Source organism: Oncorhynchus kisutch, unplaced genomic scaffold, assembly GCF_002021735.2.
Source record: "Oncorhynchus kisutch isolate 150728-3 unplaced genomic scaffold, Okis_V2 Okis06b-Okis10b_hom, whole genome shotgun sequence".
NCBI classification, from domain to species: Eukaryota; Metazoa; Chordata; class Actinopteri; order Salmoniformes; family Salmonidae; genus Oncorhynchus; species Oncorhynchus kisutch.
Window position 1 is genome coordinate 18,743,190 of NW_022261983.1, and position 24,023 is coordinate 18,767,212.

Below are 24,023 nucleotides of genomic sequence, written 5' to 3' on the forward strand. Positions count from 1 at the left end.
GGTGACCAGCCTCCAGATAGAGATATTGAACCCAGCCCCAGAGACAGGTGACCAGCCTCCAGATAGAGGTATTGAAACAAGAGACAGATGACCAGCCTCCAGATAGAGGTATTGAACCCAGCCCCAGAGACAGGTGACCAGCCTCCAGATAGAGATATTGAACCCAGCCCCATAGACAGATGACCAGCCTCCAGATAGAGATATTGAACCCAGCCCCAGAGACAGATGACCAGCCTCCAGATAGAGGTATTGAACCCAGCCCCAGAGACAGATGACCAGCCTCCAGATAGAGGTATTGAACCCAGAGACAGATGACCAGCCTCCAGATAGAGATATTGAACCCAGAGACAGATGACCAGCCTCCAGATAGAGGTATTGAACCCAGATACAGATGACCAGCCTCCAGATAGAGATATTGAACCCAGCCCCAGAGACAGATGACCAGCCTCCAGATAGAGATATTGCACCCAGCCCCAGAGACAGATGACCAGCCTCCAGATAGAGATATTGAACCCAGCCCCAGAGACAGATGACCAGCCTCCAGATAGAGGTATTGAACCCAGAGACAGATGACCAGCCTCCAGATAGAGATATTGAACCCAGAGACAGATGACCAGCCTCCAGATAGAGATATTGAACCCAGCCCCAGAGACAGGTGACCAGCCTCCAGATAGAGGTATTGAACCCAGCCCCAGAGACAGATGACCAGCCTCCAGATAGAGGTATTGAACCCAGAGACAGATGACCAGCCTCCAGATAGAGGTATTGAACCCAGAGACAGATGACCAGCCTCCAGATAGAGATATTGAACCCTGCCCCAGAGACAGATGACCAGCCTCCAGATAGAGGTATTGAACCCAGAGACAGATGACCAGCCTCCAGATAGAGATATTGAACCCAGAGACAGATGACCAGCCTCCAGATAGAGGTATTGAACCCAGAGACAGATGACCAGCCTCCAGATAGAGGTATTGAACCCAGCCCCAGAGACAGGTGACCAGCCTCCAGATAGAGATATTGAACCCAGCCCCAGAGACAGATGACCAGCCTCCAGATAGAGATATTGAACCCAGCCCCAGAGACAGATGACCAGCCTCCAGATAGAGGTATTGAACCCAGCCCCAGAGACAGATGACCAGCCTCCAGATAGAGGTATTGAACCCAGAGACAGATGACCAGCCTCCAGATAGAGATATTGAACCCAGAGACAGATGACCAGCCTCCAGATAGAGGTATTGAACCCAGATACAGATGACCAGCCTCCAGATAGAGATATTGAACCCAGCCCCAGAGACAGATGACCAGCCTCCAGATAGAGATATTGCACCCAGCCCCAGAGACAGATGACCAGCCTCCAGATAGAGATATTGAACCCAGCCCCAGAGACAGATGACCAGCCTCCAGATAGAGGTATTGAACCCAGAGACAGATGACCAGCCTCCAGATAGAGATATTGAACCCAGAGACAGATGACCAGCCTCCAGATAGAGATATTGAACCCAGCCCCAGAGACAGGTGACCAGCCTCCAGATAGAGGTATTGAACCCAGCCCCAGAGACAGATGACCAGCCTCCAGATAGAGGTATTGAACCCAGAGACAGATGACCAGCCTCCAGATAGAGGTATTGAACCCAGAGACAGATGACCAGCCTCCAGATAGAGATATTGAACCCTGCCCCAGAGACAGATGACCAGCCTCCAGATAGAGGTATTGAACCCAGAGACAGATGACCAGCCTCCAGATAGAGATATTGAACCCAGAGACAGATGACCAGCCTCCAGATAGAGGTATTGAACCCAGAGACAGATGACCAGCCTCCAGATAGAGATATTGAACCCAGCCCCAGAGACAGATGACCAGCCTCCAGATAGAGATATTGAACCCAGCCCCCGAGACAGATGACCAGCCTCCAGATAGAGGTATTGAACCCAGCCCCAGAGACAGATGACCAGCCTCCAGATAGAGGTATTGAACCCAGAGACAGATGACCAGCCTCCAGATAGAGATATTGAACCCAGAGACAGATGACCAGCCTCCAGATAGAGGTATTGAACCCAGAGACAGATAACCAGCCTCCAGATAGAGATATTGAACCCAGCCCCAGAGACAGATGACCAGCCTCCAGATAGAGATATTGAACTCAGCCCCAGAGACAGATGACCAGCCTCCAGATAGAGATATTGAACCCAGCCCCAGAGACAGGTGACCAGCCTCCAGATAGAGGTATTGAACCCAGCCCCAGAGACAGATGACCAGCCTCCAGATAGAGGTATTTAACCCAGAGACAGATGACCAGCCTCCAGATAGAGGTATTGAACCCAGAGACAGATGACCAGCCTCCAGATAGAGGTATTAAACCCAGAGACTGGTGACCAGCCTCCAGATAGAGGTATTGAACCCAGAGACAGATGACCAGCCTCCAGATAGAGGTATTGAACCCAGCCCCAGAGACAGATTAACACAGTCATGTTTATAATCTATTCCTGACATGTTTTCTGTTCAATGGCAGTATAAAACCCTCTGGTAGCAGCGTGGTTAGCAGTCTGTAAGGCAGTATAAAACCCTCTGGCAGCGTGGTTAGCAGTCTGTAAGGCAGTATGTAGCAGGACTGAAGAGGTATCATTAAAATGGGCCTCTGCCTCTTTAAGTAAGGTTCTACTCTCTGGGCGCTGATTCTTCACGCCTCGCTTGGTGCCCATCTCTCTCTCTCTCCTCTCTCTCTCTCTCTCTCTCTCTCTCTCTCTCTCTCTCTCTCCCTTTCACACTCTCTCTCTCTGTTTCTCCTTCTCTCTCTCTCTCTCTCTCTCTCCCTCCCTTTCTCTCTATCTCTCTCCCTCCATCTCTCATCTCTCTCTCTCTGTCTCTCTCTCCCTTTCTGTCTCTCTCTCCCTTTCACTCTCTCTCTCTCTCTCTCTCCCCTCTCTCATCTTTCTCTCTCTCTCTCTCCCCCCTCTCTCATCTCTCTCTCTCGCTCTCTCTCCCCCTTTCACTCTCTCTCCCTCCCTCTCTCTTCTCTCTCTCTCTGTCTCTCTCTCCCTTTCTCTCTGTTTCTCCTTTTCTCTCTCTCTCTCTCCTTCCCTTCCCATTCTCTCTCTCTCTCTCTCTCTCTCTCTCCCTCCCTTTCTCTCTCTCTCTGTCTCTCTCTCATCTCTCTCTCTCTCTGTGTCTCCTTTTCTCTCTCCCCCTCTGTCTCTCTCTCCCTTTCTCCCCCCCCTCTCTCTCTCTCTCCCTTTCGCCTAAACAGCGCAGTGGAGACACACACACAGTGTCTCTCACACACAGACACACTGTCTCTCACACACACACACACACACACACACACGCACACACACACACACACACACACACACACACACAATGTGTCTCACACACACACACACACACACATACAACAGTCTGGTTAGGAGCAGGCAGTCAGGGAGAAACAGTCAGGTTAGGAGCAGGCAGTCATGGAGAAACAGTCTGGTTATGGGCAGGCAGTCAGGGAGAAACAGTCAGGTTAGGAGCAGGCAGTCAGTGAGAAACAGTCAGGTTAGGAGCAGGGAGTCAGGAAGAAACAGTCAGGTTAGGAGCAGGCAGTCAGTGAGAAACAGTCAGGTTAGGAGCAGGCAGTCAGGGTGAAACGGTCAGGTTAGGAGCAGGCAGTCAGGGAGAAACAGTCAGGTTAGGAGCAGGCAGTCAGGGAGAAACAGTCAGATTAGGAGCAGGCAGTCAGGGAGAAACAGTCAGGTTAGGAGCAGGCAGTCAGGGTGAAACAGTCAGGTTAGGAGCAGGCAGTCAGTGAGAAACAGTCAGGTTAGGAGCAGGCAGTCAGTGAGAAACAGTCTGGTTAGGAGCAGGCAGTCAGGGAAAACAGTCAGGTTAGGAGCAGGCAGTCAGGGGGGAAACAGTCACGTTAGGAGCAGGCAGTCAGTGAGAAACAGTCAGGTTAGGAGCAGGCAGTCAGGGAGAAACAGTCAGATTAGGAGCAGGCAGTCAGGGAGAAACAGTCAGGTTAGGAGCAGGCAGTCAGGGTGAAACAGTCAGGTTAGGAGCAGGCAGTCAGTGAGAAACAGTCAGGTTAGGAGCAGGCAGTCAGTGAGAAACAGTCTGGTTAGGAGCAGGCAGTCAGGGAAAACAGTCAGGTTAGGAGCAGGCAGTCAGGGGGGAAACAGTCACGTTAGGAGCAGGCAGTCAGTGAGAAACAGTCAGGTTAGGAGCAGGCAGTCAGGGAGAAACAGTCAGGTTAGGAGCAGGCAGTCAGGGAGAAACAGTCAGGTTAGGAGCAGGCAGTCAGTGAGAAACAGTCAGGTTAGGAGCAGGCAGTCAGGAAGAAACAGTCACGTTAGGAGCAGGCAGTCAGTGAGAAACAGTCAGGTTAGGAGCAGGCAGTCAGGGAGAAACAGTCAGGTTAGGAGCAGGCAGTCAGGGAGAAACAGTCAGGTGTGCCAAACAGAATCCACTCCGTTCAGCACCATGGACAGCAGCTGTTCGGAACGCGACAACTACGTGGCAACAACACAGCACCGCATCACAGTCTCCCCACAAAGCGATCCGTGGGCGGTGTTTGACACCCGGTAGCGGCTGGGGAGCGTGGGGGCTGGCTGGCTGTCATCTGTTTCACCGGCACGTTTCACCGAGAGGAGCAGCCAGGCGTCCACCTACCGTTGTTTTGTTTTTTTTAAACCTCCAGATTGACATCCGTTTACGCTTTCACCGCTGTTAGGGTCACAGCCCACTAGACTGGACAGGACTAAAACATTGAGATTTCAGAAAACAAACCGGGTTTGAAAAACGGGATATATATATTTGGTGCAGGTGTGTGAGTGAGGGCACAAAAGAGAGAGGAGAGAGAGAGCGTGTAAGTGCCGTGTTGTTTGTGTCGGTGTTTCGGCTAAACCGCTTTATGTGTTTGTGTGTAGCTTGCTATGGGTCTGTATGAGTGTGTGTGAGTGTGTGTGTGTGTGGAGTGTGTTCGCTCTGGACTGGAGGAGATATCCAAGAAAAATGTCAGCGTGTCAACAACAACAACAACAGAGGCAGGCTAACGGTCGGATGTGTACTTGCCTTTTCTCTCATACCGGGAGATAGAAAAGGCGCTCGTTCATTCAGGAAGGAGGAGGACGTTACCGGAATACCTAAGAGACGAGTGGAACTGAACCGTCTTCCCGCCTGTCTGACTGACTGACTGTCTGTCTGCCTGACTAACGTGAATGAAATCTTTAGAGGAGGAGGAGAGCGTTTCAATCCACAGCCGTCAAGGATTCAATCGGTGAGTTGTTTAGTCTATACATTACGCGTGTATGTATGTGACAGATAGATTATTGATAGTGTAAATAAAAAAAAATACAAATTAAAATATTATAATGCGCTCTCTAAAATAAAACAAATTAAAAAATACATCTCAATGGTGTTGTTGTTGTTGTGTTATTAGACGGATGAAGATGGAGTCATTCCGCCGCTGTGGACGTTAAACGGACGTTAGGTCTGGAGAGGCTGGTTGGAGAAGTTGAGCTGAAAGGAGACTGAACGGGGGAAAGAGGGAGAGGCGGGATCGGGTAGCTGAAAGGAGACTGAACGGGGGAAAGAGGGAGAGGCGGATCGGGTAGCTGAAAGGAGACTGAACGGGGGAAAGAGGGAGAGGCGGATCGGGTAGCTGACAGGGACACAGACCAGCCCAGCCCTGGATTTCAACAGGAGATTCCAAGAAGAAGAAGATAAATATGTGGCGTCACCGCTGCCGCCAGTCTAGTCTGTGGTGGAGTCTTGAGCCAGTGGTCGTTAAAACGACCCGGCTTGATCAGTGAAGCCCCTAGCCTTCTCTCTCTCGCTCTCTCTCTCTCTGCTCTCTACCTCGCTCTTCCTTTCCCTTCTCTTTAAATGTAAATGACATCGGTTTTTTCTCAGTAAGTAAGCTGTCTCGTGACGTGAGATACTCAAAACCGTCAATGAAGATGTTGATGTGTGACCGGGGCGTCCAGATGCTGGTGACCACCGTGGGGGCTTTCGCCGCCTTCAGCCTCATGACGATAGCGGTCGGGACCGATTACTGGCTGTACTCACGAGGGACGTGCAAAAGCAAAAGCACCAATGACAACGACACAAGCCGGAAGAACGAAGAGGTGATGACTCACTCTGGTCTGTGGCGAACCTGCTGTCTGGAAGGTAAGAGAGAGAGAGGGGAGGGAGGGTGGTCTGTGGCTAACCTGCTCTCTGGTAGGTAAGAGAGAGAGAGGGGAGGGAGGGTGGTCTGTGGCTAACCTGCTCTCTGGTAGGTAAGAGAGAGAGAGGGGAGGGAGGGTGGTCTGTGGCTAACCTGCTCTCTGGTAGGTAAGAGAGAGAGAGGGGAGGGAGGGTGGTCTGTGGTCAACCTGCTCTCTGGTAGGTAAGAGAGAGAGAGGGGAGGGAGGGTGGTCTGTGGTCAACCTGCTCTCTGGTAGGTAAGAGAGAGAGAGAGGGGAGGGAGGGTGGTCTGTGGCCAACCTGCTCTCTGGTAGGTAAGAGAGAGAGAGGGGAGGGAGGGTGGTCTGTGGTCAACCTGCTCTCTGGTGGGTAAGAGAGAGAGAGAGGGGAGGGAGGGTGGTCTGTGGTCAACCTGCTTTCTGGAAGGTAAGAGAGAGAGAGGAGGGGCAGGGCCTGATTAATGCAGGGGCTTACCGGGGCCCAAGCCCCCAGGGTGATCTTGATGAAGAGAAGATATTAAATCTATACAATTGAAATCAATATATTTTTGACTGCACTCTCCAACCAAATGAGCTGCTCTCAATGAGTGTAGATGGCCTGTTACCACTCTGCTAATCATCAGATGGGTGGGGAGAGGAGGTAAGGGGGCCCATGTGGGTAACTGGGGGGGCCCTGCCTTGTTTGGGTAACTGACTCAGGGCCGGCCCTAGCCTTTTGCCATGGGGCATATAGAATATGTTTCAGTTTTAAATCGTGTTTTTTTTATTCTTCAATTCTACACATTTTGCCATGGGGTGGAGAGTCATTTTTGGCAGTTTTAAAGCTAATTACCTGCAATTCTACACATTTTGCCATGGGGTGGAGAGTCATTTTTGGCAGTTTTAAAGCTAATTACCTGCAATTCTACACATTTTGCCATGGGGTGGAGAGTCATTTTTGGCAGTTTTAAAGCTAATTACCTGCAATTCTACACATTTTGCAATGTCTTATGCCATGTTAATGATATCTGAGTGAGAGTGTTACAAAATCAATGGGGGCCCCCTGGAAGTCACGGCCCCTGGAGGTCAGGGCCCCTGGAGGTCAGGGCTCCTGGAGGTCAGGCCCCTGGAGGTCAGACCCTGGAGGTCAGACCCTCCTGGAGGTCAGGCCCCTGGAGGTCAGACCCTCCTGGAGGTCAGGCCCCTGGAGGTCAGGGACACTGGAGGTCAGGGACACTGGAGGTCAGGGCCCCTGGAGGTCAGACCCTCCTGGAGGTCAGGGCCCATGGAGGTCGGGGCCCCTGGAGGTCAGGCCCCCTGGAAGTCAGGTCCATGGAGGTTAGGGCCCCTAGAGGTCAGGCCCATGGAGGTTAGGGCCCTTTGGAGGTTAGGGCCTGGTGTGTTCTACTATTCAATTCTGTCTCTCTGTCTATTAGATATAGATCTAGACTAGCAGGACAGGACCCTGTATGGGTGAGACAGTGTGTCTCTCTGTCTAGTAGATATAGATCTAGACTAGCAGGACAGGACCCTGTATGGGTGAGACAGTGTGTCTCTCTGTCTATTAGATATAGATCTAGACTAGCAGGACAGGACCCTGTATGGGCGAGACAGTGTGTCTCTCTGTCTATTAGATATAGATCTAGACTAGCAGGACAGGACCGTGTATGGGTGAGACAGTGTGTCTCTCTGTCTATTAGATATAGCTCTAGACTAGCAGGACAGGACCCTGTATGGGTGAGACAGTGTGTCTCTGTCTATTAGATATAGATCTAGACTAGCAGGACAGGACCCTGTATGGGTGAGACAGTGTGTCTCTCTGTCTATTAGATATAGATCTAGACTAGCAGGACAGGACCCTGTATGGGTGAGACAGTGTGTCTCTCTGTCTATTAGATATAGATCGAGACTAGCAGGACAGGACCCTGTATGGGTGAGAGCGTGTGTCTCTCTGTCTATTAGATATAGATCTAGACTAGCAGGACAGGACACTGTATGGGTGAGACAGTGTGGCTCTCTGTCTATTAGATATATGTTCTCTAGTTCCGCGGTTCTGAGGTTCTCTAGTTCCGCAGTTCTGCTGTTCTCTAGTACCATGGTTCTGCTGTTCTCTAGTTCCACGGTTCTGCTATAATCTAGTACCATGGTTCTGCTGTTCTCTAGTTCCACGGTTCTGCTGTTCTCTAGTTTCATGGTTCTGCGTGTTCTCTAGTTCCATGGTTCTGCTGTTCTCTAGTTCCATGGTTCTGCGTGTTCTCTAGTTCCATGGTTCTGCTGTTCTCTAGTTCCACGGTTCTGCTGTTCTCTAGTTTAATGGTTCTACTGTTCTCTAGTTCCATGGTTCTGCGTGTTCTCTAGTTCCATGGTTCTGCTGTTCTCTAGTTCCATGGTTCTGCTGTTCTCTAGTTCCATGGTTCTGCGTGTTCTCTAGTTCCATGGTTCTGCTGTTCTCTAGTTCCATGGTTCTGCTGTTCTCTAGTTCCACGGTTCTGCGTGTTCTCTAATACCATGGTTATGCTGTTCTCTAGTTCCATGGTTCTGCTGTTCTCTAGTTCCATAGTTCTGCTGTTCTCTAGTTCCATGGTTCTGCTGTTCCATGGTTCTGCTGTTCTCTAGTTTCACGGTTTTGCGTGTTCTCTAGTTCCACGGTTCTGCTATTCTCTAGTTCCACGGTTCTGCTGTTCTCTAATTCCACGGTTCTGCTGTTCTCTAATTCCACGGTTCTGCTGTTCTCTAGTTCCACAGTTCTGCTGTTCTCTAGTTCCATGGTTCTGCTGTTCTCTAGTTCCACAGCTCTCCTGTTCTCTAGTTCCACGGTTCTGCTGTTCTCTAGTTCCATGGTTCTGCTGTTCTTTAGTTCCACAGTTCTGCTGTTCTCTAGTTCCACGGTTCTGCTGTTCTAGAGTTCCACGGTTCTGCTGTTATCTAGTTCCACGGTTCTGCTGTTCTCGAGTTCCATGGTTCTCTCCCTCTCTCTCGCTCTGCCTCCCTCTCTCTCTTGCACGTCTGGTGAACAGGTTCAGGGATCCACAGCCACAGGCAAAATAGCAGAAACTGGAGTAGCAACACAACCAGGTGGACAGCCAGGAGTCATCAGGTCAGGTAGTGCTGAGACAGGAGAAAGAGAGAGAGGACAGAGAGAGAGAGTGATGAGACAGGAGAGAGAGGGACAGGAGAGAGAGAGAGCGAGAGAGAGAGAGATGAGAGAGAGAGAGAGAGAGAGAGAGAGAGGAGAGAGAGAGACAGGAGAGAGACAGGAGAGAGAGAGAGAGAGAGAGAGAGAGAGAGAGAGAGAGAGAGAGAGAGAGAGAGAGGGACAGGAGAGAGAGAGGGACAGGAGAGAGAGGGACAGAAGAGAGAGAGAGAGAGAGAGAGAGAGAGAGATGGGAGAATTAGAGGTACCATACTTAAGTTCACACAGGACATCAGATAAGACAGGAGAATTGCACCAGATTGGACAGACTGACCGTAGCCCCCCGGCACATAGACTATTGCAGCAAAGATACTGGAAGCTGAGACAGTTTGGGGGGTTGGGGGATACCGTGACCCTGTCTGACGATACCCCCGGAGCACAGGCCCAATACCACTAGAGGGATATCAACAGACCACCAATTTACTACCCTGAGACAAGGCTGAGTACAGCCCACAAAGATCTCCTCCTACGGCACGAGCTCGAGGGGGCGCCGAACCGGACAGAAAGATCACGTCAGTGACTCAACCCACTCAAGTTGAGTATAGTGAAAACAGCCTGGCACGACGTGACGCACCCCTCCTAGGGACGGCGTGGAAGAGCACCAGTAGTGCCAGTGACTCAGCCCCCCGTAATAGGGTCGGAGGGAGAGAATCCCAGGGGAGAGAGGGGAACCGGCCAGGCAGAGACAGCAAGGGCGGTTCGTTGCTCCAGAGCCTTTCCGTTCACCTTCCCACTCCTGGGCTCAGACTACACTCAATCATATGACCCACTGAAGAGATGAGTCTTCAGTAAAGACTTAAAGGTTGAGACCAAGTCTGCGTCTCTCACATGTGTAGGCTGACCGTCCCATAAAAACGGAGCTCTATAGGAGAAAGCCCTGCCTCCAGCTGTCTAGGGGCAGTAAGGAGGCCTGTGTCTTGTGACCGTAGCGTACCTGTAGGTATGTACGGCAGCATCATGATTCTAGCAGCCGTGTTCAGCACTAGCTGAAGTTTATTTAGTTAGCCGGAGAGTATAGCATTGCAGTAGTCTAATGTAGAAGTAACAAAAGTATGGATTAGTTTTTCTGCATTGTGGTTTTACAATGTTAGGAAGATTTTTTTTTTAAAAGCTGTCCTTGAAACAGTCTTGATATGTTCATCAAAAGAGAGATCAGGGTCCAGAGTAACGCCGAGATCCTTCTCAGTTTCATTTTAGAGACGACTGTACAAACCATCGAGATGAATCGTCAGATCCAACAGCAGATATCTTTGTTTCTGTCACGCCCTGGCCATAGAGAGGTTTTTTATTCTCTATTTTGGTTAGACCAGGGTGTGACTAGGGTGTGGCCAGGGTGTGGCCAGGGTGTGGCCAGGGTGTGGCCAGGGTGTGACCAGGGTGTGGCCAGGGTGTGGTCAGGGTGTGGCCAGGGTGTGACTAGGGTGTGGCCAGGGTGTGGCCAGGGTGTGGCCAGGGTGTGGCCAGGGTGTGACCAGGGTGTGGCCAGGGTGTGACCAGGGTGTGGCCAGGGTGTGGCCAGGGTGTGACTAGGGTGGGACTAGGGTGTGCATTCTAGTTTCTTTATTTCTATGTTTTCTATTTCTATGTTTTGGCTGGGTATGATTCAGGGACAGCTGTCTATCGTTGTCTCTGATTGGTTAGGTCAGGGTGTGATGGGCATTCTATGTTTTGGCTGGGTATGGTTCAGGGACAGCTGTCTATCATTGTCTCTGATTGGGAATCATACTTAGGCAGCTTTTTTCCCAGCTGTGTTTTGTGGGTAGTTGTTTTCTGTTTTGTGTTTCTACACCTGACAGAACTGTTCGTTGTCGTTTTTGCTATTTGTTATTTTTTGTTCTAGTGTTCAGATTTGAATAAACATCATGAACACGTACCGTGCTGCACTTTGGCCCACTCCCTCTTCTTCAGACGAGCGTTACAGTTTCTTGGGACCTAGAACTAGCATCTCTGTTTTCTCCGAGTTTAAAAGGAAAACATTTGCTGCCATCCTGACACTTCCTTATGTCTGAAAACACTTTGATTCCGGCGAGGGCCATAACTAGAGAACACGCAGAACCATGGAACTAGAGAACACGCAGAACCATGGAACTAGAGAACACGCAGAACCGTGAGCCGTTTTATCGAAACGTACAGCTGTTTGTCGTCCGCATAGCAGTGAGTGTTTCCAAATGACATCATTAAGAGGTACAAATATATAGTGGAAACAATAGTGGTCCTAAAACGGAACCTTGAGGAACACCAAACAGGAAGTTGGATCATTCCTTTCAAACTTGCATGTCAGGAAGTTTTCACAAAACAATTCTTAGCTAAAGATAATTTTTTTTAAATGTTGTTAACCTCTTGATCCTACCAATACCGGATCCGGGAGCGTGACTACAGGCTCAGCTCATTACCATAACGCAAAATGTGAAAAAATATTCTTAAAAATATTTAACCTCCACACCTATACAAGTCCAATAGCTCAAATGAAAGATAAACACCTTGTTCATCTACCCAGCAAGTCAGATTTCTAAAATGTTTTACGGCGAAAACACACCACACATTTATATTAGACCACCAAATATTTTCCGTTTACTATGGGCACGCACTTCCTCCAAGGGGGGCAGTATTCAGCCATAGGATCAAGAGGTTAACCAGTTTTATACTGAAGTCGACGTTCCTTGGACTCTAGCTGTTCCGTTTGTACATGTGGAACGAAGACAAGCATCAAACAGTCCTTCTCCCTCCCTATAAATTCCCTTTTCCTCTCCTTGTCTCACTCACTCCATGGCGTTCTGACAGCTTCCTTCTACACACTGGTGCTGAGTCTGCACTCAACCTACAATTAGACCTACATAAATAAATACCTATTAAAACCAATCTGATGTGGTACACAGGCTACAATTAGACCTACATAAATAAATACCTATTAAAACCAATCTGATGAGATACACAGGCTACAATTAGACCTACATAAATAAATACCCATTAAAACCAATCTGATGGGGTACACAGGCTACAATTAAACCTATCTGATGGGGTACACAAGCTACAATTAAACCTATCTGATGGGGTACACAAGCTACAATTAAACCTATCTGATGTGGTACACAGGCTACAATTAGACCTACATAAATAAATACCTATTAAAACCAATCTGATGAGATACACAGGCTACAATTAAACCTATCTGATGGGGTACACAAGCTACTTTCCTTGTCAAATGGCGACAGTTTTATCACAAATTCAAAATGGGACGAGTTGAGTGGACTGGGGAAATATGTGTTCCGACAGCTGTAGATTTGGGACCAGTTGAGTGGACTGGGGAAATATGTTTTCCGACAGCTGTTTGTTGTTGAATAATTGAGTCCCGTTTGATTTCCGATATAGGTTCATTTGCGGTTGTCACTAGTTACCACAGCCACAAAGTCAAAATTGGCTATATCGTAAAACATTTTTTTATGTAAACAAAAATTTACTTAATTTAAGGTTAGGCATAAGGTTAATAGTGTGGTTAGAGTTAGGGTTTAAAATCCGTTTTTAAGGAGAGAAATTGTAGAAATAGGTGGGAGGTTCACGAATTTGTGGCTGCGGTAACTATTGACGGCCCTACTTTGCAAACTGCTGGTGCCAGTTAGAATTGGTTATATATTTTTCATTTATTTATTTAACCTTTATTTAACTAGGCAAGTCAGTTAGGAACAAATATTTTTTTTACAATGAAGGCCTAGGAACAGTGGGTTAACTGCCTTGTTCAGGGGCAGAACGACAGATTTTTACCTTGTCAGCTCGGGGATTCGATCCAGCAACCTTTCGGGGTACTAGTCCAACGCGTTAACCACTAGGCTACCTGCCGCCCCTCTGACCACTAGGCTACCTGCCGCCCCTCTGACCACTAGGCTACCTGCCGCACCTCTAACCACTAGGCTACCTGCTCTAACCACTAGGCTACCTGCCGCCCCTCTGACCACTAGGCTACCTGCTGCCCCTCTGACCACTAGGCTACCTGCTCTAACCACTAGGCTACCTGCCGCCCCTCTGACCACTAGGCTACCTGCCGCCCCTCTGACCACTAGGCTACCTGCTCTAACCACTAGGCTACCTGCTGCCCCTCTAACCACTAGGCTACCTGCTCTAACCACTAGGCTACCTGCTGCCCCTCTAACCACTAGGCTACCTGCTCTAACCACTAGGCTACCTGTCTCTAACCACTAGGCTACCTGCTGCCCCTCTAACCACTAGGCTACCTTCTCTAACCACTAGGCAACTGCTGCCCCTCTAACCACTAGGCTACCTGCTCTAACCACTAGGCTACCTGCTCTAACCACTAGGCTACCTGCCACCCCTCTAACCACTAGGCTACCTGCTCTAACCACTAGGCTACCTGCCGCCCCTCTAACCACTAGGCTACCTGCTCTAACCACTAGGCTACCTGCCGCCCCTCTAACCACTAGGCTACCTGCTCTAACCACTAGGCTACCTGCTGCCCCTCTAACCACTAGGCTACCTGTCTCTAACCACTAGGCTACCTGCTGCCCCTCTAACCACTAGGCTACCTGTCTCTAACCACTAGGCTACCTGCTGCCCCTCTAACCACTAGGCTACCTGCTCTAACCACTAGGCTACCTGTCTCTAACCACTAGGCTACCTGTCTCTAACCACTAGGATACCTGCCACACCCTTAAACATAGACAGGTTCCACACTGAAAATATGCAACAAAAAAACATTAGTTTGATCAAGACAAAGAGCGTATGTTCATCAGAATCATAAAGTCCTACTCATCAAAGAGATGCCCTGGCAGTAATTTAAAGAACAGGAAGAATACACAAAACATTTGAACGTTTGTATATTCAACATTTTGTAACCAGTGAAAATGTTTACTTTTCAACTCGAACAGTCCAACGCCTCGTTTTCAAATGATTCCTTCTTCTTCTTCTTCTTCTTCCGAGAATACCTTTTCCAGATGTGTAGATTCTCATCGCTTCATACTTCATTCAGTCCTATTTAATTCTGTTAGATTACATCGTGTTTTTCACTTTAAACTAGGTGTGTCTTGACTGTGATACGGGGCTTAGGGGGAAATAAGAGTGTCTCGTCTGCTGAATGAACAAAACAAGGCTTTGCCATTGCACAGCCCGAGGCTTCTACTTCTACAAGGGCCACACTGCTGAGATCAGTGCTTCTTTTTGTTTTGTTTTTTAAGTTCGTGTTCCACGATATAATATCACCAGTTACGGCTTCGATAAATTAATCTTAAAATGGCACCTGTTTTTTTTTTTAAATGTATTGACTGAATATATATATATATATATATATCTATATGGGGAAATTGAGCAATTAGGATTCGTTATCTGTAATGGTTATGATAAATGAGGCCTTGTTGTACACTGTTGGTATATAGATAAGCACAGATTAGTTTTGCAGTGCAGGTCTTGTGTTCTAAAAATAGATTCTTCTTCTTTGTTTTTTTTTAAGGGTAGTACTACAGTACTCCATCAGTCAATAAAAAAAGGTCAAATGTTGGTGGGTATCTCGCGGCTGGGTTTCCCTTTATTAAATTGTGATAGTTTTGCCATATCGTCAGAGCTGGAATCGATGTATTTGACGCTTTGCCTGTTTGATGGCTCGTCGAGAAAGTCGCAGCGGGATTTCTTATGAGCGCCCGGATTAGTGTCATCCTTAAAAAGCGGCAAATCTACACTTAAACTCAGTGCGGATGTTGCCTGTAACCCATGGCTTCTGGTTGAGGTATGTACGTACGGTCACTGTGGGGATGACGTCATCGATGCACTTATTAATGAAGCCAGTGACTGATGTGGTGTACTCCTCAATGCCATTGGATGAATCACAGAATGATGAATGAATGAATCCAGTCTGTGATATAGCAAAACAGTCCTGTAGCTTAGCATCCGCTTCATCTGACCTCTTCCGTGTTGAGCGACTCTGTGGGTCCAGTAAAAGGGGAGCGAGGGTTTTGTCGCATGTAGTTGCATGTAGTGACGTCTCCAGCACTGAGATGCAGTGCCTTAGAGCGCTGCGATACAGCCTGGAATCGAACCTGGGTCTGTAGTGACGTCTCTAGCACTGAGATGCAGTGCCTTAGAGCGCTGCGATACAGCCTGGAATCGAACCTGGGTCTGTAGTGACGTCTCCAGCGCTGAGATGCAGTGCCTTAGAGCGCTGCGATACAGCCTGGAATCGAACCTGGGTCTGTAGTGACGTCTCCAGCGCTGAGATGCAGTGCCTTAGAGTGCTGCGATACAGCCTGGAATCGAACCTGGGTCTGTAGTGACGTCTCCAGCGCTGAGATGCAGTGCCTTAGAGCGCTGGTCTAGAGTAAACAGAACATCCCGAGGATTAGGGCCAGATTATAGAGAACATCTAGAATCCCGGTGATTAGGGCCTTGTTTAGAGTAAACAGAAAGTCCAGGGGATTAGGGCCTGGTCTAGAGTAAACAGAACGTCCCGGGGATTAGGGCCTGGTCTAGAGTAAACAGAACGTCCCGGGGATTAGGGCCTGGTCTAGAGTTAGCAGAATGTCCTGGGGATTAGGGCCTGGTCTAGAGTTAGCAGAATGTCCTGGGGATTAGGGCCTGGTCTAGAGTAAGCAGAACATCTAGTGTCCCGGGGATTAGGGCCTGGTCTAGAGTTAGCAGAACGTCCTGGGGATTAGGGCCTGGTCTAGAGTAAGCAGAACGTCCCGAGGATTAGGGCCTGGTCTAGAGTAAACAGAACATCTAGAGTCCCGGGAATTAGTGCCTGGTCTAGAGAAAACATAGAGAGGGATTGGAAGAGAGAGAGAGACGGAGTGGTAGAGATAGAGAGAGAGGCAGAGAAAGGGAGAGAGAATGTAGCACACTAAGCACTCAGAAGAAACAAGCGGTCCAATTTGCTCTGCTTTTCCAACCCACCTCCTCTCCTCCTCTCTTCCTCCTCTCTTCCTCATCTCCTCCTCCTCTCTCCTCCTCCTCTCTTCCTCATCTCCTCCTCCTCTCTCCTCCTCCTCTTCTCCTCCTCCTCTCCTCCTCCTCTCCTCCTCTCCCCTCCTCCTCTTCTCCTCCTCCTCTCCTCCTCCTCTCCTCCTCTCTTCCTCCTCTCTTCCTCATCTCCTCCTCCTCTCTCCTCCTCCCCTCTTCCTCCTCTCCTCCTCTCTCCTCCTCCTCTTCTCCTCCTCCTCTCCTCCTCCTCTCCTCCTCTCCCCTCCTCCTCTTCTCCTCCTCCTCTCCTCCTCCTCTCCTCCTCTCTTCCTCCTCTCTTCCTCATCTCCTCCTCCTCTCTCCTCCTCCTCTCTTCCTCCTCTCCTCCTCTCCCCTCCTCCTCTTCTCCTCCTCCTCCTCTCCTCCTCTCCTCCTCTCCCCTCCTCCTCTTCTCCTCCTCCTCTCCTCCTCTCCTCCTCCTCTCTTCCTCCTCTCCTCCTCTCCCCTCCTCCTCTTCTCCTCCTCCTCTCCTCCTCCTCTCCTCCTCCTCTCTCCTCCTCCTCTCCTCCTCTCCCCTCCTCCTCTTCTCCTCCTCTCTTCCTCCTCTCTTCCTCATCTCCTCCTCCTCTCTCCTCCTCTCCTCCTCTCCCCTCCTCCTCTTCTCCTCCTCATCTCCTCCTCCTCTCTTCCTCCTCTCTTCCTCCTCTCCTCCTCTCCCCTCCTCCTCTTCTCCTCCTCCTCTCCTCCTCCTCTCCTCCTCCTCTCCTCCTCTCTTCCTCCTCTCTTCCTCATCTCCTCCTCCTCCTCTCCTCCTCCTCTCCTCTCCCCTCCTCCTCTCCTCCTCCTCTCCTCCTCTCTCCTCCTCCTCTCCTCCTCCTCTCCCTCTCCTCCTCTTCTCCTCCTCCTCTCCTCCTCCTCTCCTCCTCTCCCCTCCTCCTCTCCTCCTCCTCTCCTCCTCTCTTCCTCCTCTCTTCCTCATCTCTTCCTCCTCTCTCCTCCTCCTCTCCTCCTCCTCTCCTCTCCCCTCCTCCTCTCCTCCTCCTCTCCTCCTCTCTCCTCCTCCTCTCCTCCTCCTCCTCCTCTCCTCCTCCTCTCCTCCTCTCCCCTCCTCCTCTCCTCCTCCTCCTCTCCTCCTCCTCTCTTCCTCCTCTCTTCCTCATCTCCTCCTCCTCTCTCCTCCTCCTCTCCTCCTCCTCTCCTCTCCCCTCCTCCTCTCCTCCTCCTCTCCTCCTCTCTCCTCCTCCTCCTCTCCTCCTCTCTCCTCCTCCTCTCCTCCTCCTCCTCTCCCCTCCTCCTCTCCTCCTCCTCTCCTCCTCTCCTCCTCCTCCTCTCCTCCTCCTCTCCTCCTCGATGACATTCATCGAATACATGACTGAACACAGAACAGATCACATGTAGTGTGTGTGGTGTATAGAAGAGCCTCCCTCCCTCTCCTCCTCTTCTCCTCCTCCTCTCCTCCTCTCCTCCTCTTCTCCTCCTCCTCTCCTCCTCTCCTCCTCTCCTCTTCTCCTCCTCCTCTCCTCCTCTCCTCCTCTCCTCTTCTCCTCCTCCTCTCCTCCTCGATGACATTCAGTGAGTGGTAGAGATAGAGAGAGAGGCATGGCATGAGAGATGACTGAACACAGAACAGATCACATGTAGTGTGTGTGGTGTATAGAAGAGCCTCCCTCCCTCTGTTTCCTCTCCTTTAATGGACGAAACGTGTCCTCGTTCATTCAACATCAGTCAAATACACAGTTTTTATCTCAGACCGCGCAGACACACACATAAAGATGCAGAACAGAACAGAAAGGCTTGTTTCTGGTCGGCTGCAGCGAGAAGTTGAATAATTAACACGTTTGTAGCCTTTGATCTGCTACAACGGCAGTCCTAGTTCTGATAGAACCCGTGCGTGATTAGCAGCCTCTGTCCTGCTACAATGGCAGTCCTAGTTCTGATAGAACCCGTGCCTCAGTCCTGCTACAACGCCAGTCCTAGTTCTGATAGATCCCGTGCCTCGGTCCTGCTACAACGGCAGTCCTAGTTCTGATAGAACCCGTGCCTCGGTCCTGCTACAACGGCAGTCCTAGTTCTGATAGAACCCGTGCCTCGGTCCTGCTACAACGGCAGTCCTAGTTCTGATAGAACCCGTGCCTCGGTCCTGCTACAACGCCAGTCCTAGTTCTGATAGAACCTGTGCCTCAGTCCTGCTACAACGGCAGTCCTAGTCCTGTTAGAACCCGTGCCTCGGTCCTGCTACAACGGCAGTCCTAGTTCTGATAGAACCCGTGCCTTGGTCCTGCTACAACGCCAGGCCAGTCCTAGTTCTGATAGAACCCGTGCGTGACTAGCAGCCTCGGTCATGCTACAACGGCAGTCCTAGTTCTGATAGAACCCGTGCGTGATTATCAGCCAGGTCACTCTAGATTGACTTCCAAACTGGATGTCTGTCCATGTCCCGAGGAGGTCGGGAGATGCCTTTAAACCCCCACCACTAGGGCTCCATCCAGTAGGCTTGGGTGTTGCTAGGGCGTTGTGGACGGGGAAGACAGATGGGCCTAAGCTGTGAGCTCTGGCTCTGAGTGTCCCATGTTCAATCCCAGTGCTAGACAAACCTTAAAGGGAGACAACCCTTAAAGGGAGACAAACCTTAAAGGGATACAAACCCTTAAAGGGATACAAACCTTAAAGGGATACAAACCCTTAAAGGGATACAAACCTTAAAGGCATAAAGGGATACAACCCTTAAAGGGATACAAACCCTTAAAAGGATACAAACCTTAAAGGCATAAAGGGATACAACCCTTAAAGGGATACAAACCCTTAAAGGGACACAACCCTTAAAGGGATACAAACCTTAAAGGGAGACAAACCTTAAAGGGATACAAACCCTTAAAGGGAGACAACCCTTAAAGGGATACAAACCTTAAAGAGATACAAACCTTAAAGGGATACAAACCTTAAAGGGATACAAACCTTAAAAGGAGACCAACCTTAAAGGGATACAACCCTTAAAGGGAGACAACCCTTAAAGGGATACAACCCTTAAAGGGATACAAACCTTAAAGGGAGACAACCCTTAAAGGGAGACAACCCTTAAAGGGAGACAAACCTTAAAGGGAGACAAACCCTTAAAGGGATACAAACCTTAAAGGGAGACAACCCTTAAAAGGAGACAAACCTTAAAGGGAGACAAACCTTAAAGGGATACGACCCTTAAAGGCATAAAGGGATACAACCCTTAAAGGGATACAAACCTTAAAGGCATAAAGGGATACAAACCTTAAAGGGATACAAACCCTTAAAGGGATACAACCCTTAAAGGGAGACAACCCTTAAAGGGAGACAACCCTTAAAGGGAGACAAACCTAAATGGGATGCCAAACCCTAACCCTAACCCTAAACCAAACCCTAACCCTAACCCTAAACCAAACCCTAACCCAAACCTTAACCCTAAACCAAACCTTAACCCTAACCCTAAACCAAACCCTAACCCAAACCCTAACCCTAAACCAAACCCTAACCCTAACCTTAAACCAAACCCTAACCCTAAACCTTAACCCTAAACCAAACCCTAACCCCAAACCTTAACCCTAAACCAAAACCTAACCCTAACCTTAAACCAAACCATAACCCAAACATTGCCCTAACCCTAAACCAAACCCTAACCCTAAACCAAACCCTAACCCTAAACCAAACCCTAATCTTAACCCTTAACCAAACCCTAACCCAAACCTTAACCCTAACCCTAAACCAAACCTTAACCCTAACCCCAAACCCTAACCCTAACCCTAACCCTAAACCAAACCCTAACCCTAAACCAAACCCAAACCCTAACCCTAAACCAAACCCTAACCCTAAACCAAACCCTAAACCAACCTTAACCCTAAACAAAACCCTAAACCAAACCTTAACCCTAAACCAAACCCTAACCCTAAACCCTAACCCTAAACCAAACCCTAAACCAAACCTTAACCCTAAACCAAACCCTAACCAAACCCTAAACCAAACCCTAACCCTAAACCCTAACCCTAAACCAAACCCTAAACCAAACCCTAAACCAAACCCTAACCCAAACCCTAACCCTAAACCAAACCCTAAACCAAACCCTAACCCTAAACCAAACCCTAACCCTAAACCAAACCCTAACCCTAAACCAAACCTTAACCCTAACCCTAACCCTAACCCAAACCTTAACCCTAACCCTAACCCTAAACCAAACCAAACCTTAACCCTAACCCGAAACCAAACCCTAACCAGTCAGAATGAAGACCTAAACTCAACCATCGAGTTTTGAAGTTTGTCCCTGGAGTAACGTTGAATGCTGAAGTGAGGCTGTGATATCTTGTTGAGACTCTGTGTCATTCTGGCTCAAACAAGTCCACTTGCTTACTTTGTCACCTGATACGACCCAGTTCACCCTGTTTAACTCTGGTGGGTGTCTGCCGTATGCCGTTCTGGACCTGATACGACCCAGTTCACCCTGTTTAACTCTGGTGGGTGTCTGTTCTCAACATCTCAAACTGGGCGATCTTTTGTTTCTGATCCAGTACATGATGGATTGACAGGACACACAACACACACCAACAGGCATTACACCATTACAGTACTGGGCTTTCACCACGTGGGTCTCCTGACTTCACAGCTCTACTGAATACAGAATATATGAAGTACAGTATGGAGGAAGTATGTCACAGGGCATTCAGGAAGTATTCCATATGAAGTACAGTATGGAGGAAGTATGTCACAGGGCATTCAGGAAGTATTCCACATGAAGTACAGTATGGAGGAAGTATGTCACAGGGCATTCAGGAAGTTCATTCTTTCAGTGTGCAGGTATGTCTTTATGTTGTCTGAATGATGTTCTGTATCATTTTGCTTGTATTGTAATGGTGTGCTGTCTGTGTATTGTAATGGTGTGCTGTCTGTGTATTGTAATGGTGTGCTGTCTGTGTATTGTTTGGTGTGCTGTCTGTGCATTGAATGTGTGCTGTCTGTGCATTGAATGTGTGCTCACAGCACCTGTTATTTCCTTTTGACGTTCTCTTTTGCCTGACCTTCGGCTAGCAAGGTGCCTGAGAGATAGGACTGAGAGCTAGGACTGAGAGCTAGGACTGAGAGCTAGGACTGAGAGCTAGGACTGAGAGATAGGACTGAGAGATAGGACTGAGAGATAGGACTGAGAGATAGGACTGAGAGATAGGACTGAGAGATAGGACTGAGAGATAGGACTGAGAGCTAGGACTGAGAGATAGGACTGAGAGATAGGACTGAGAGCTAGGACTGAGAGCTAGGACTGAGAGCTAGGACTGAGAGCTAGGATTGAGAGCTAGGACTGAGAGCTAGGACTGAGAGCTAGGACTGAGAGCTAGGACTAAGAGATAGGCCTGAGAGCTAGGACTGAGAGCTAGGACTGAGAGCTAGGACTGAGAGCTAGGACTGAGAGCTAGGACTGAGAGCTAGGACTGTGCCAAGGGTTAACATCATGTGTGTTGTCTCTTCGTGTGCAGGGCAAATAAAAATAATTCAACTAGCAGACCTTCAGTTGTGGCAGCGTCCTAATTAAAATTACACAACACAGAACGAATCACACTACAAACTACATTCATCGTTCCCTCGACCCTGACTAGTCTCCCAGTCCCTGCAGCTGAAAAACATCCCCAAATCATGATGCTGCCACCACCACCTTGCTTCACCGTAGAGATGGTGCCAGGTTTCCTCCAGACATGACGCTTGGCATTCAGGCCAAAGAGTTCAATCTTGGATTCATCAGACCAGAGAATCTTGATTATCGTGGTCTGAGAGTCCTTTAGGTGCCTTTGGCAAAACTCCAAGAGGGCTGTCATGTGCCTTTTACTGAGGAGTGGCTTCCGTCTGGCTACTGTACCATAAAGGCCTGATTGGTGGAGTGCTGCAGAGATGGTTGTCCTTCTGGAAAGTTCTCCCATCTCCACAGAGTGACCATTGGCTTCTTGGTCACCTCACTGGCGAAGGCCCTCCTCCCCCGATTTGCTCAGTTTGGCCGGGCGGCCAGCTCTAGGAAGAGTCTCGGTGGTTCCAAACTTCTTCCATTTGAGACTGATGGAGGCCACTGTGTTCTTGGGGACCTTCAATGCTGCAGAAATGTTTTGGTACCCTTCTCCAGTTCTGTGCCTCGACACAATTGTGTCTCGGAGCTTTTCTCCTCATGGCTTGGTTTTTGCTCTGACATGCACTGTCAACTGTGGGACCTTATATAGACAGGTGTGTGCCTTTCCAAATCATGTCCAGTTAATTGAATTGACCACAGGTGGACTCCAATCAAGTTGTAGAAACATCTCAAGGACGATCAATGGAAACAGGATGCAGCTGAACTCAATTTCTGGTCTCAGAGCAAATGCTCTGAATACTTATGTAAATAATAATAATAATAATAATAATAATAATAATAATAAGGTCATTCAGTTATTTAAATTTTAAAACATTTCTAAAACCCTGTTTTGCTTTGTCATTATGGGGTATTGGGATGTCATTATGGGGTATTGGGATGTCATTATGGGGTATTGGGATGTCATTATGGGGTATTGGGATGTCATTATGGGGTATTGGGATGTCATTATGGGGTATTGGGATGTCATTATGGGTATTGGGATGTCATTATGGGGTATTGGGATGTCATTATGGGGCATTGGGATGTCATTATGGGGTATTGGGATGTCATTATGGGTATTGTGATGTCATTATGGGGTATTGGGATGTCATTGTGGGGTATTGGGATGTCATTATGGGGTATTGTGATGTCATTATGGGGTATTGGGATGTCATTATGGGTATTGGGATGTCATTAAGGGGTATTGGGATGTCATTATGGGGTATTGTGATGTCATTATGGGGTATTGGGATGTCATTATGGGGTATTGGGATGTCATTATGGGGTATTGTGATGTCATTATGGGGTATTGTGATGTCATTATGGGGTATTGGGAATGTCATTATGGGGTATTGGGATGTCATTATGGGGTATTGGGATGTCATTATGGGGTATTGATGTCATTATGGGGTATTGTGATGTCATTCATGGGGTATTGGGATGTCATTATGGGGTATTGTGCTGTCATTATGGGGTATTGGGATGTCATTATGGGGTATTGGGATGTCATTATGGGGTATTGGGATGTCATTATGGGGTATTGTGATGTCATTATGGGGTATTGGATGTCATTATGGGGTAATTGGGATGTCATTATGGGGTATTGTGATGTCATTATGGGGTTATTGTGATGTCATATGGGGTATTGGGATGTCATTAGGGTATGTTCATTATGGGGTATTGTGATGTCATTATGGGGTATTGTGATGTCATTATGGGGTATTGGGATGTCATTATGGGGTATGTGATGTCATTATGGGGTATTGGGATGTCATTATGGGTATTGGGATGTTCATTATGGGTTATTGTGATGTCATTATGGGGTATTGTGATGTCATTATGGGGTATTGTGATGTCATTATGGGTATTGGGATGTCATTATGGGGTATTGTTGATGTCATTATGGGGTATTGGATGTCATTATGGGGTATTGTGATGTCATTATGGGGTATTGGGAATGTCATTATGGGGTATTGTGATGTCATTATGGGGTATTGTGATGTCATTATGGGGTATTGTGATGTCATTATGGGGTATTGTGATGTCATTATGGGGTATTGGGATGTCATTATGGGGTATTGTGATGTCATTATGGGGTATTGGGATGTCATTATGGGGTATTGGGATGTCATTATGGGTTATTGTGATGTCATTATGGGGTATTGTGATGTCATTATGGGGTAT

The 24,023-nt window shown here is 48.5% G+C and overlaps 1 long non-coding RNA gene across 1 annotated transcript in view; it reads left to right on the forward strand.

Annotated features, from left to right (window-relative positions):
- Nucleotides 1-3,424: 3,424 nt before the first annotated feature.
- LOC116359837 (uncharacterized) overlaps nucleotides 3,425-24,023 on the forward strand; it is a 38,240-nt gene continuing 17,641 nt past the window's right edge. The window contains exons 1-2 of the long non-coding RNA XR_004206786.1: nucleotides 3,425-5,252; nucleotides 5,415-6,145. This is a non-coding gene — a long non-coding RNA (uncharacterized LOC116359837). The remainder of the gene's footprint in view (nucleotides 5,253-5,414; nucleotides 6,146-24,023) is intronic.